Source organism: Pseudorca crassidens, unplaced genomic scaffold, assembly GCF_039906515.1.
Source record: "Pseudorca crassidens isolate mPseCra1 unplaced genomic scaffold, mPseCra1.hap1 Scaffold_65, whole genome shotgun sequence".
In the NCBI taxonomy this organism is placed as follows: domain Eukaryota; kingdom Metazoa; phylum Chordata; class Mammalia; order Artiodactyla; family Delphinidae; genus Pseudorca; species Pseudorca crassidens.
Genome location: NW_027136317.1, coordinates 483,311 through 497,002, shown reverse-complemented (window position 1 = coordinate 497,002; position 13,692 = coordinate 483,311). Strand labels below are relative to the sequence as shown.

The 13,692-nt window shown below is 44.0% G+C and overlaps 1 long non-coding RNA gene across 2 annotated transcripts in view; it reads right to left on the bottom strand.

Annotated features, from left to right (window-relative positions):
- LOC137218247 (uncharacterized) overlaps positions 1 to 13,692 on the bottom strand; it is a 908,768-nt gene that overhangs the window by 702,927 nt on the left and 192,149 nt on the right. The gene's annotated exons all lie outside the window — the stretch shown is intronic.

Here is a 13,692-nt window from a genome sequence, read left to right as displayed (position 1 = left end):
CAAGCAAGCTTGCAAAGGAAATCTGCACTACAATGAAGTCTCACTGCCCCCCGGTCAAAAGGGCCATCTGAAAAAAGTGTAAAATCCACAAAGGCAGGACAGGCCATGGAGAACTGGGAGCCTTCTTATGCTGATGGGCGGGATGTAAATTACCAACAGCCACTCTGGAGAAGTGTATGGTGTTTCCTGAAACATCTAAAAAACAAAGCAACAGAGCCTAGGGCACTTCCACTTATGGTCCTATAGCTTAGGGAAATTAAAATCAAAAAGACACAGCCACCCCAAAGTTTGGGACGGCTCTGTTTACAAGAACCTCGTTTACGGTACAAGTTCAATATCGCAGAAAGCGAAAAATGGATAAAGAAGTTGTGGTACTTACGTACAATGCAATATCACTCAGCAATGAAATCTATGTCATCAGGCCAGTAGCAGCATAATGAGTGGATTCAGGTAAGATGATTCTAAGTGAAATAAGTCACACAGAAAAAGAAACATCATAAGATATCACTAATACACGGAATGTAAACTTGGCTACACAGGAACTGAATTACAAAACAGAATAGGGTCTCAAATGTAGAAAATCAACTTATGCTTGCTTAAGGGGAAAGGTGAGTTGGGATGCTGCATAAAACCAGAGATTGAAATTAGCACAGATACCTTTCCATAAGCCAAATATGTAATAGACAAGAGCTACTGCTTGCTCAACGAAGTGGACTCAACACCCCATATTAAACGCCTAAGAATATACCTGACTAGTAAGAATCTTAAAACCTATGGATTTATATGTCTCTGAAAGAGAATCAAGCGTGTGTACAGCGGCATAAACGCAGCAGTGATAGGATTGGTGAGGTTCGGTGAGCAAATGCAGACCCTTTGAAGTCATATTGCATGGTACCCATTCCATGTCTCTACTCTCCAGGTTTAAGGGATTCTTCCTTCAGCTAAAACATGCATGTGGAACCCAGAGTATGATCCACCGTGTGATCGGGAAACGTGTTCAAATGTGTCTCAGTTTTCGTCCCCTGGTACTCGGGTGCAACATTCCAGACGCTTTACTAACACTCTCCCCACTTGGAGAGTCAGTGCCTTTAACCTCCTGTTTGGCCCAGTTTGCAATTTCTGCGGAAAATGAACAGGAATAGGGAGAACCAATGAGAGAGTAGCTGGAGCTGTCTGGACGGGCAAATTTAACTCTCATTTCCCACCAGGAAGAGGAATTAACCAAAGGCTCAGCGAGCCATGCCGGAACCACACTAGGGCCTGAAGCAATCCTGCGGTGTTGCGGCCAGCTCACAAGAAAGCGAGTTGAAGAAAGGAGCTCAGGGGCACTGTTATTCACAAACCTGCAGAGTTATAAATGACAGCTATCGTCCAAAAATATATTGAAGTAAGGCTGCCAAGAGGACTTGAAAGCGGGGCAGAATTGCAGGAAACCGATTTCAGGAGGTAGACTGGAATTGCATGTAAAGCATAGGAAAAGAGGCAGAACGTCCACAATGATGCACTTGGCCAAAAAGGGCGTATGCGTTTTTTCCTGAATATATTCAGGAAAAAACGCATACGCCCTTTTTGGCCAACCAAGCAAGCTTGCAAAGGAAATCTGCACTACAATGAAGTCTCACTGCCCCCCGGTCAAAAGGGCCATCTGAAAAAAGTGTAAAATCCACAAAGGCATGACTGGCCATGGAGAACAGGGAGCCTTCTTATGCTGATGGGCGGGATGTACATTACCAACAGCCACTCTGGAGAAGTGTATGGTGTTTCCTGAAACATCTAAAAAACAAAGCAACAGAGCCTAGGGCACTTCCACTTATGGTCCTATAGCTTAGGGAAATTAAAATCAAAAAGACACAGCCACCCCAAAGTTTGGGACGGCTCTGTTTACAAGAACCTCGTTTACGGTACAAGTTCAATATCGCAGAAAGCGAAAAATGGATAAAGAAGTTGTGGTACTTACGTACAATGCAATATCACTCAGCAATGAAATCTATGTCATCAGGCCAGTAGCAGCATAATGAGTGGATTCAGGTAAGATGATTCTAAGTGAAATAAGTCACACAGAAAAAGAAACATCATAAGATATCACTAATACACGGAATGTAAACTTGGCTACACAGGAACTGAATTACAAAACAGAATAGGGTCTCAAATGTAGAAAACCAACTTATGCTTGCTTAAGGGGAAAGGTGAGTTGGGGTGCTGCATAAAACCAGAGATTGAAATTAGCACAGATACCTTTCCATAAGCCAAATATGTAATAGACAAGAGCTACTGCTTGCTCAACGAAGTGGACTCAACACCCCATATTAAACGCCTAAGAATATACCTGACTAGTAAGAATCTTAAAACCTATGGATTTATATGTCTCTGAAAGAGAATCAAGCGTGTGTACAGCGGCATAAACGCAGCAGTGATAGGATTGGTGAGGTTCGGTGAGCAAATGCAGACCCTTTGAAGTCATATTGCATGGTACCCATTCCATGTCTCTACTCTCCAGGTTTAAGGGATTCTTCCTTCAGCTAAAACATGCATGTGGAACCCAGAGTATGATCCACCGTGTGATCGGGAAACGTGTTCAAATGTGTCTCAGTTTTCGTCCCCTGGTACTCGGGTGCAACATTCCAGACGCTTTACTAACACTCTCCCCACATGGAGAGTCAGTGCCTTTAACCTCCTGTTTGGCCCAGTTTGCAATTTCTGCGGAAAATGAACAGGAATAGGGAGAACCAATGAGAGAGTAGCTGGAGCTGTCTGGACGGGCAAATTTAACTCTCATTTCCCACCAGGAAGAGGAATTAACCAAAGGCTCAGCGAGCCATGCCGGAACCACACTAGGGCCTGAAGCAATCCTGCGGTGTTGCGGCCAGCTCACAAGAAAGCGAGTTGAAGAAAGGAGCTCAGGGGCACTGTTATTCACAAACCTGCAGAGTTATAAATGACAGCTATCGTCCAAAAATATATTGAAGTAAGGCTGCCAAGAGGACTTGAAAGCGGGGCAGAATTGCAGGAAACCGATTTCAGGAGGTACACTGGAATTGCATGTAAAGCATAGGAAAAGAGGCAGAACGTCCACAATGATGCACTTGGCCAAAAAGGGCGTATGCGTTTTTTCCTGAATATATTCAGGAAAAAACGCATACGCCCTTTTTGGCCAACCAAGCAAGCTTGCAAAGGAAATCTGCACTACAATGAAGTCTCACTGCCCCCCGGTCAAAAGGGCCATCTGAAAAAAGTGTAAAATCCACAAAGGCATGACTGGCCATGGAGAACAGGGAGCCTTCTTATGCTGATGGGCGGGATGTAAATTACCAACAGCCACTCTGGAGAAGTGTATGGTGTTTCCTGAAACATCTAAAAAACAAAGCAACAGAGCCTAGGGCACTTCCACTTATGGTCCTATAGCTTAGGGAAATTAAAATCAAAAAGACACAGCCACTCCAAAGTTTGGGACGGCTCTGCTTACAAGAACCGCATTTACGGTACAAGTTCAATATCGCAGAAAGCGAGAAATGGATAAAGAAGTTGAGGTACTTACGTACAATGCAATATCACTCAGCAATGAAATCTATGTCATCAGGCCTGTAGCAGCATAATGAGTGGGTTCAGGTACGATGATTCTAAGTGAAATAAGTCACACAGAAAAAGAAACATCATAAGATATCACTAATACACGGAATGTAAACTTGGCTACACAGGAACTGAAGTACAAAACAGAATAGGGTCTCAAATGTAGAAAACCAACTTATGCTTGCTTAAGGGGAAAGGTGAGTTGGGGTGCTGCATAAAACCAGAGATTGAAATTAGCACAGATACCTTTCCATAAGCCAAATATGTAATAGACAAGAGCTACTGCTTGCTCAACGAAGTGGACTCAACACCCCATATTAAACGCCTAAGAATATACCTGACTAGTAAGAATCTTAAAACCTATGGATTTATATGTCTCCGAAAGAGAATCAAGCGTGTGTACAGCGGCATAAACGCAGCAGTGATAGGATTGGTGAGGTTCGGTGAGCAAATGCAGACCCTTTGAAGTCATATTGCATGGTACCCATTCCATGGTTCTCAACTCTCCAGGTTTAAGGGATTCTTCCTTCAGCTAAAACATGCATGTGGAACCCAGAGTATGATCCACCGTGTGATCGGGAAACGTGTTCAAATGTGTCTCAGTTTTCGTCCCCTGGTACTCGGGTGCAACATTCCAGACGCTTTACTAACACTCTCCCCACTTGGAGAGTCAGTGCCTTTAACCTCCTGTTTGGCCCAGTTTGCAATTTCTGCGGAAAATGAACAGGAATAGGGAGAACCAATGAGAGAGTAGCTGGAGCTGTCTGGACGGGCAAATTTAACTCTCATTTCCCACCAGGAAGAGGAATTAACCAAAGGCTCAGCGAGCCATGCCGGAACCACACTAGGGCCTGAAGCAATCCTGTGGTGTTGCGGCCAGCTCACAAGAAAGCGAGTTGAAGAAAGGAGCTCAGGGGCACTGTTATTCACAAACCTGCAGAGTTATAAATGACAGCTATCGTCCAAAAATATATTGAAGTAAGGCTGCCAAGAGGACTTGAAAGCGGGGCAGAATTGCAGGAAACCGATTTCAGGAGGTAGACTGGAATTGCATGTAAAGCATAGGAAAAGAGACAGAACGTCCACAATGATGCACTTGGCCAAAAAGGGCGTATACGTTTTTTCCTGAATATATTCAGGAAAAAACGCATACGCCCTTTTTGGCCAACCAAGCAAGCTTGCAAAGGAAATCTGCACTACAATGAAGTCTCACTGCCCCCCGGTCAAAAGGGCCATCTGAAAAAAGTGTAAAATCCACAAAGGCAGGACAGGCCATGGAGAACTGGGAGCCTTCTTATGCTGATGGGCGGGATGTAAATTACCAACAGCCACTCTGGAGAAGTGTATGGTGTTTCCTGAAACATCTAAAAAACAAAGCAACAGAGCCTAGGGCACTTCCACTTATGGTCCTATAGCTTAGGGAAATTAAAATCAAAAAGACACAGCCACTCCAAAGTTTGGGACGGCTCTGCTTACAAGAACCGCATTTACGGTACAAGTTCAATATCGCAGAAAGCGAGAAATGGATAAAGAAGTTGAGGTACTTACGTACAATGCAATATCACTCAGCAATGAAATCTATGTCATCAGGCCTGTAGCAGCATAATGAGTGGGTTCAGGTACGATGATTCTAAGTGAAATAAGTCACACAGAAAAAGAAACATCATAAGATATCACTAATACACGGAATGTAAACTTGGCTACACAGGAACTGAATTACAAAACAGAATAGGGTCTCAAATGTAGAAAACCAACTTATGCTTGCTTAAGGGTAAAGGTGAGTTGGGGTGCTGCATAAAACCAGAGATTGAAATTAGCACAGATACCTTTCCATAAGCCAAATATGTAATAGACAAGAGCTACTGCTTGCTCAACGAAGTGGACTCAACACCCCATATTAAACGCCTAAGAATATACCTGACTAGTAAGAATCTTAAAACCTATGGATTTATATGTCTCCGAAAGAGAATCAAGCGTGTGTACAGCGGCATAAACGCAGCAGTGATAGGATTGGTGAGGTTCGGTGAGCAAATGCAGACCCTTTGAAGTCATATTGCATGGTACCCATTCCATGGTTCTCAACTCTCCAGGTTTAAGGGATTCTTCCTTCAGCTAAAACATGCATGTGGAACCCAGAGTATGATCCACCGTGTGATCGGGAAACGTGTTCAAATGTGTCTCAGTTTTCGTCCCCTGGTACTCGGGTGCAACATTCCAGACGCTTTACTAACACTCTCCCCAGTTGAAGAGTCAGTGCCTTTAACCTCCTGTTTGGCCCAGTTTGCAATTTCTGCGGAAAATGAACAGGAATAGGGAGAACCAATGAGAGAGTAGCTGGAGCTGTCTGGACGGGCAAATTTAACTCTCATTTCCCACCAGGAAGAGGAATTAACCAAAGGCTCAGCGAGCCATGCCGGAACCACACTAGGGCCTGAAGCAATCCTGCGGTGTTGCGGCCAGCTCACAAGAAAGCGAGTTGAAGAAAGGAGCTCAGGGGCACTGTTATTCACAAACCTGCAGAGTTATAAATGACAGCTATCGTCCAAAAATATATTGAAGTAAGGCTGCCAAGAGGACTTGAAAGCGGGGCAGAATTGCAGGAAACCGATTTCAGGAGGTAGACTGGAATTGCATGTAAAGCATAGGAAAAGAGGCAGAACGTCCAAAATGATGCACTTGGCCAAAAAGGGCGTATGCGTTTTTTCCTGAATATATTCAGGAAAAAACGCATACGCCCTTTTTGGCCAACCAAGCAAGCTTGCAAAGGAAATCTGCACTACAATGAAGTCTCACTGCCCCCCGGTCAAAAGGGCCATCTGAAAAAAGTGTAAAATCCACAAAGGCAGGACAGGCCATGGAGAACTGGGAGCCTTCTTATGCTGATGGGCGGGATGTAAATTACCAACAGCCACTCTGGAGAAGTGTATGGTGTTTCCTGAAACATCTAAAAAACAAAGCAACAGAGCCTAGGGCACTTCCACTTATGGTCCTATAGCTTAGGGAAATTAAAATCAAAAAGACACAGCCACCCCAAAGTTTGGGACGGCTCTGTTTACAAGAACCTCGTTTACGGTACAAGTTCAATATCGCAGAAAGCGCAAAATGGATAAAGAAGTTGTGGTACTTACGTACAATGCAATATCACTCAGCAATGAAATCTATGTCATCAGGCCAGTAGCAGCATAATGAGTGGATTCAGGTAAGATGATTCTAAGTGAAATAAGTCACACAGAAAAAGAAACATCATAAGATATCACTAATACACGGAATGTAAACTTGGCTACACAGGAACTGAATTACAAAAGAGAATAGGGTCTCAAATGTAGAAAACCAACTTATGCTTGCTTAAGGGGAAAGGTGAGTTGGGGTGCTGCATAAAACCAGAGATTGAAATTAGCACAGATACCTTTCCATAAGCCAAATATGTAATAGACAAGAGCTACTGCTTGCTCAACGAAGTGGACTCAACACCCCATATTAAACGCCTAAGAATATACCTGACTAGTAAGAATCTTAAAACCTATGGATTTGTATGTCTCTGAAAGAGAATCAAGCGTGTGTACAGCGGCATAAACGCAGCAGTGATAGGATTGGTGAGGTTCGGTGAGCAAATGCAGACCCTTTAAAGTCATATTGCATGGTACCCATTCCATGTCTCTACTCTCCAGGTTTAAGGGATTCTTCCTTCAGCTAAAACATGCATGTGGAACCCAGAGTATGATCCACCGTGTGATCGGGAAACGTGTTCAAATGTGTCTCAGTTTTCGTCCCCTGGTACTCGGGTGCAACATTCCAGACGCTTTACTAACACTCTCCCCACTTGGAGAGTCAGTGCCTTTAACCTCCTGTTTGGCCCAGTTTGCAATTTCTGCGGAAAATGAACAGGAATAGGGAGAACCAATGAGAGAGTAGCTGGAGCTGTCTGGACGGGCAAATTTAACTCTCATTTCCCACCAGGAAGAGGAATTAACCAAAGGCTCAGCGAGCCATGCCGGAACCACACTAGGGCCTGAAGCAATCCTGCGGTGTTGCGGCCAGCTCACAAGAAAGCGAGTTGAAGAAAGGAGCTCAGGGGCACTGTTATTCACAAACCTGCAGAGTTATAAATGACAGCTATCGTCCAAAAATATATTGAAGTAAGGCTGCCAAGAGGACTTGAAAGCGGGGCAGAATTGCAGGAAACCGATTTCAGGAGGTAGACTGGAATTGCATGTAAAGCATAGGAAAAGAGGCAGAACGTCCACAATGATGCACTTGGCCAAAAAGGGCGTATGCGTTTTTTCCTGAATATATTCAGGAAAAAACGCATACGCCCTTTTTGGCCAACCAAGCAAGCTTGCAAAGGAAATCTGCACTACAATGAAGTCTCACTGCCCCCCGGTCAAAAGGGCCATCTGAAAAAAGTGTAAAATCCACAAAGGCATGACTGGCCATGGAGAACAGGGAGCCTTCTTATGCTGATGGGCGGGATGTAAATTACCAACAGCCACTCTGGAGAAGTGTATGGTGTTTCCTGAAACATCTAAAAAACAAAGCAACAGAGCCTAGGGCACTTCCACTTATGGTCCTATAGCTTAGGGAAATTAAAATCAAAAAGACACAGCCACTCCAAAGTTTGGGACGGCTCTGCTTACAAGAACCGCATTTACGGTACAAGTTCAATATCGCAGAAAGCGAGAAATGGATAAAGAAGTTGAGGTACTTACGTACAATGCAATATCACTCAGCAATGAAATCTATGTCATCAGGCCTGTAGCAGCATAATGAGTGGGTTCAGGTACGATGATTCTAAGTGAAATAAGTCACACAGAAAAAGAAACATCATAAGATATCACTAATACACGGAATGTAAACTTGGCTACACAGGAACTGAAGTACAAAACAGAATAGGGTCTCAAATGTAGAAAACCAACTTATGCTTGCTTAAGGGGAAAGGTGAGTTGGGGTGCTGCATAAAACCAGAGATTGAAATTAGCACAGATACCTTTCCATAAGCCAAATATGTAATAGACAAGAGCTACTGCTTGCTCAACGAAGTGGACTCAACACCCCATATTAAACGCCTAAGAATATACCTGACTAGTAAGAATCTTAAAACCTATGGATTTATATGTCTCCGAAAGAGAATCAAGCGTGTGTACAGCGGCATAAACGCAGCAGTGATAGGATTGGTGAGGTTCGGTGAGCAAATGCAGACCCTTTGAAGTCATATTGCATGGTACCCATTCCATGGGTCTCAACTCTCCAGGTTTAAGGGATTGTTCCTTCAGCTAAAACATGCATGTGGAACCCAGAGTATGATCCACCGTGTGATCGGGAAACGTGTTCAAATGTGTCTCAGTTTTCGTCCCCTGGTACTCGGGTGCAACATTCCAGACGCTTTACTAACACTCTCCCCAGTTGAAGAGTCAGTGCCTTTAACATCCTGTTTGGCCCAGTTTGCAATTTCTGCGGAAAATGAACAGGAATAGGGAGAACCAATGAGAGAGTAGCTGGAGCTGTCTGGACGGGCAAATTTAACTCTCATTTCCCACCAGGAAGAGGAATTAACCAAAGGCTCAGCGAGCCATGCCGGAACCACACTAGGGCCTGAAGCAATCCTGCGGTGTTGCGGCCAGCTCACAAGAAAGCGAGTTGAAGAAAGGAGCTCAGGGGCACTGTTATTCACAAACCTGCAGAGTTATAAATGACAGCTATCGTCCAAAAATATATTGAAGTAAGGCTGCCAAGAGGACTTGAAAGCGGGGCAGAATTGCAGGAAACCGATTTCAGGAGGTAGACTGGAATTGCATGTAAAGCATAGGAAAAGAGGCAGAACGTCCACAATGATGCACTTGGCCAAAAAGGGCGTATGCGTTTTTTCCTGAATATATTCAGGAAAAAACGCATACGCCCTTTTTGGCCAACCAAGCAAGCTTGCAAAGGAAATCTGCACTACAATGAAGTCTCACTGCCCCCCGGTCAAAAGGGCCATCTGAAAAAAGTGTAAAATCCACAAAGGCAGGACAGGCCATGGAGAACTGGGAGCCTTGTTATGCTGATGGGCGGGATGTAAATTACCAACAGCCACTCTGGAGAAGTGTATGGTGTTTCCTGAAACATCTAAAAAACAAAGCAACAGAGCCTAGGGCACTTCCACTTATGGTCCTATAGCTTAGGGAAATTAAAATCAAAAAGACACAGCCACTCCAAAGTTTGGGACGGCTCTGCTTACAAGAACCGCATTTACGGTACAAGTTCAATATCGCAGAAAGCGAGAAATGGATAAAGAAGTTGAGGTACTTACGTACAATGCAATATCACTCAGCAATGAAATCTATGTCATCAGGCCAGTAGCAGCATAATGAGTGGATTCAGGTACGATGATTCTAAGTGAAATAAGTCACACAGAAAAAGAAACATCATAAGATATCACTAATACACGGAATGTAAACTTGGCTACACAGGAACTGAATTACAAAAGAGAATAGGGTCTCAAATGTAGAAAACCAACTTATGCTTGCTTAAGGGTAAAGGTGAGTTGGGGTGCTGCATAAAACCAGAGATTGAAATTAGCACAGATACCTTTCCATAAGCCAAATATGTAATAGACAAGAGCTACTGCTTGCTCAACGAAGTGGACTCAACACCTCATATTAAACGCCTAAGAATATACCTGACTAGTAAGAATCTTAAAACCTATGGATTTATATGTCTCCGAAAGAGAATCAAGCATGTGTACAGCGGCATAAACGCAGCAGTGATAGGATTGGTGAGGTTCGGTGAGCAAATGCAGACCCTTTGAAGTCATATTGCATGGTACCCATTCCATGGGTCTCAACTCTCCAGGTTTAAGGGATTCTTCCTTCAGCTAAAACATGCATGTGGAACCCAGAGTATGATCCACCGTGTGATCGGGAAACGTGTTCAAATGTGTCTCAGTTTTCGTCCCCTGGTACTCGGGTGCAACATTCCAGACGCTTTACTAACACTCTCCCCACTTGGAGAGTCAGTGCCTTTAACCTCCTGTTTGGCCCAGTTTGCAATTTCTGCGGAAAATGAACAGGAATAGGGAGAACCAATGAGAGAGTAGCTGGAGCTGTCTGGACGGGCAAATTTAACTCTCATTTCCCACCAGGAAGAGGAATTAACCAAAGGCTCAGCGAGCCATGCCGGAACCACACTAGGGCCTGAAGCAATCCTGCGGTGTTGCGGCCAGCTCACAAGAAAGCGAGTTGAAGAAAGGAGCTCAGGGGCACTGTTATTCACAAACCTGCAGAGTTATAAATGACAGCTATCGTCCAAAAATATATTGAAGTAAGGCTGCCAAGAGGACTTGAAAGCGGGGCAGAATTGCAGGAAACCGATTTCAGGAGGTACACTGGAATTGCATGTAAAGCATAGGAAAAGAGGCAGAACGTCCACAATGATGCACTTGGCCAAAAAGGGCGTATGCGTTTTTTCCTGAATATATTCAGGAAAAAACGCATACGCCCTTTTTGGCCAACCAAGCAAGCTTGCAAAGGAAATCTGCACTACAATGAAGTCTCACTGCCCCCCGGTCAAAAGGGCCATCTGAAAAAAGTGTAAAATCCACAAAGGCATGACTGGCCATGGAGAACAGGGAGCCTTCTTATGCTGATGGGCGGGATGTAAATTACCAACAGCCACTCTGGAGAAGTGTATGGTGTTTCCTGAAACATCTAAAAAACAAAGCAACAGAGCCTAGGGCACTTCCACTTATGGTCCTATAGCTTAGGGAAATTAAAATCAAAAAGACACAGCCACTCCAAAGTTTGGGACGGCTCTGCTTACAAGAACCGCATTTACGGTACAAGTTCAATATCGCAGAAAGCGAGAAATGGATAAAGAAGTTGAGGTACTTACGTACAATGCAATATCACTCAGCAATGAAATCTATGTCATCAGGCCTGTAGCAGCATAATGAGTGGGTTCAGGTACGATGATTCTAAGTGAAATAAGTCACACAGAAAAAGAAACATCATAAGATATCACTAATACACGGAATGTAAACTTGGCTACACAGGAACTGAAGTACAAAACAGAATAGGGTCTCAAATGTAGAAAACCAACTTATGCTTGCTTAAGGGGAAAGGTGAGTTGGGGTGCTGCATAAAACCAGAGATTGAAATTAGCACAGATACCTTTCCATAAGCCAAATATGTAATAGACAAGAGCTACTGCTTGCTCAACGAAGTGGACTCAACACCCCATATTAAACGCCTAAGAATATACCTGACTAGTAAGAATCTTAAAACCTATGGATTTATATGTCTCCGAAAGAGAATCAAGCGTGTGTACAGCGGCATAAACGCAGCAGTGATAGGATTGGTGAGGTTCGGTGAGCAAATGCAGACCCTTTGAAGTCATATTGCATGGTACCCATTCCATGGGTCTCAACTCTCCAGGTTTAAGGGATTCTTCCTTCAGCTAAAACATGCATGTGGAACCCAGAGTATGATCCACCGTGTGATCGGGAAACGTGTTCAAATGTGTCTCAGTTTTCGTCCCCTGGTACTCGGGTGCAACATTCCAGACGCTTTACTAACACTCTCCCCACTTGGAGAGTCAGTGCCTTTAACCTCCTGTTTGGCCCAGTTTGCAATTTCTGCGGAAAATGAACAGGAATAGGGAGAACCAATGAGAGAGTAGCTGGAGCTGTCTGGACGGGCAAATTTAACTCTCATTTCCCACCAGGAAGAGGAATTAACCAAAGGCTCAGCGAGCCATGCCGGAACCACACTAGGGCCTGAAGCAATCCTGCGGTGTTGCGGCCAGCTCACAAGAAAGCGAGTTGAAGAAAGGAGCTCAGGGGCACTGTTATTCACAAACCTGCAGAGTTATAAATGACAGCTATCGTCCAAAAATATATTGAAGTAAGGCTGCCAAGAGGACTTGAAAGCGGGGCAGAATTGCAGGAAACCGATTTCAGGAGGTAGACTGGAATTGCATGTAAAGCATAGGAAAAGAGGCAGAACGTCCACAATGATGCACTTGGCCAAAAAGGGCGTATGCGTTTTTTCCTGAATATATTCAGGAAAAAACGCATACGCCCTTTTTGGCCAACCAAGCAAGCTTGCAAAGGAAATCTGCACTACAATGAAGTCTCACTGCCCCCCGGTCAAAAGGGCCATCTGAAAAAAGTGTAAAATCCACAAAGGCATGACTGGCCATGGAGAACAGGGAGCCTTCTTATGCTGATGGGCGGGATGTAAATTACCAACAGCCACTCTGGAGAAGTGTATGGTGTTTCCTGAAACATCTAAAAAACAAAGCAACAGAGCCTAGGGCACTTCCACTTATGGTCCTATAGCTTAGGGAAATTAAAATCAAAAAGACACAGCCACTCCAAAGTTTGGGACGGCTCTGCTTACAAGAACCGCATTTACGGTACAAGTTCAATATCGCAGAAAGCGAGAAATGGATAAAGAAGTTGAGGTACTTACGTACAATGCAATATCACTCAGCAATGAAATCTATGTCATCAGGCCTGTAGCAGCATAATGAGTGGGTTCAGGTACGATGATTCTAAGTGAAATAAGTCACACAGAAAAAGAAACATCATAAGATATCACTAATACACGGAATGTAAACTTGGCTACACAGGAACTGAAGTACAAAACAGAATAGGGTCTCAAATGTAGAAAACCAACTTATGCTTGCTTAAGGGGAAAGGTGAGTTGGGGTGCTGCATAAAACCAGAGATTGAAATTAGCACAGATACCTTTCCATAAGCCAAATATGTAATAGACAAGAGCTACTGCTTGCTCAACGAAGTGGACTCAACACCCCATATTAAACGCCTAAGAATATACCTGACTAGTAAGAATCTTAAAACCTATGGATTTATATGTCTCCGAAAGAGAATCAAGCGTGTGTACAGCGGCATAAACGCAGCAGTGATAGGATTGGTGAGGTTCGGTGAGCAAATGCAGACCCTTTGAAGTCATATTGCATGGTACCCATTCCATGGGTCTCAACTCTCCAGGTTTAAGGGATTCTTCCTTCAGCTAAAACATGCATGTGGAACCCAGAGTATGATCCACCGTGTGATCGGGAAACGTGTTCAAATGTGTCTCAGTTTTCGTCCCCTGGTACTCGGGTGCAACATTCCAGACGCTTTAC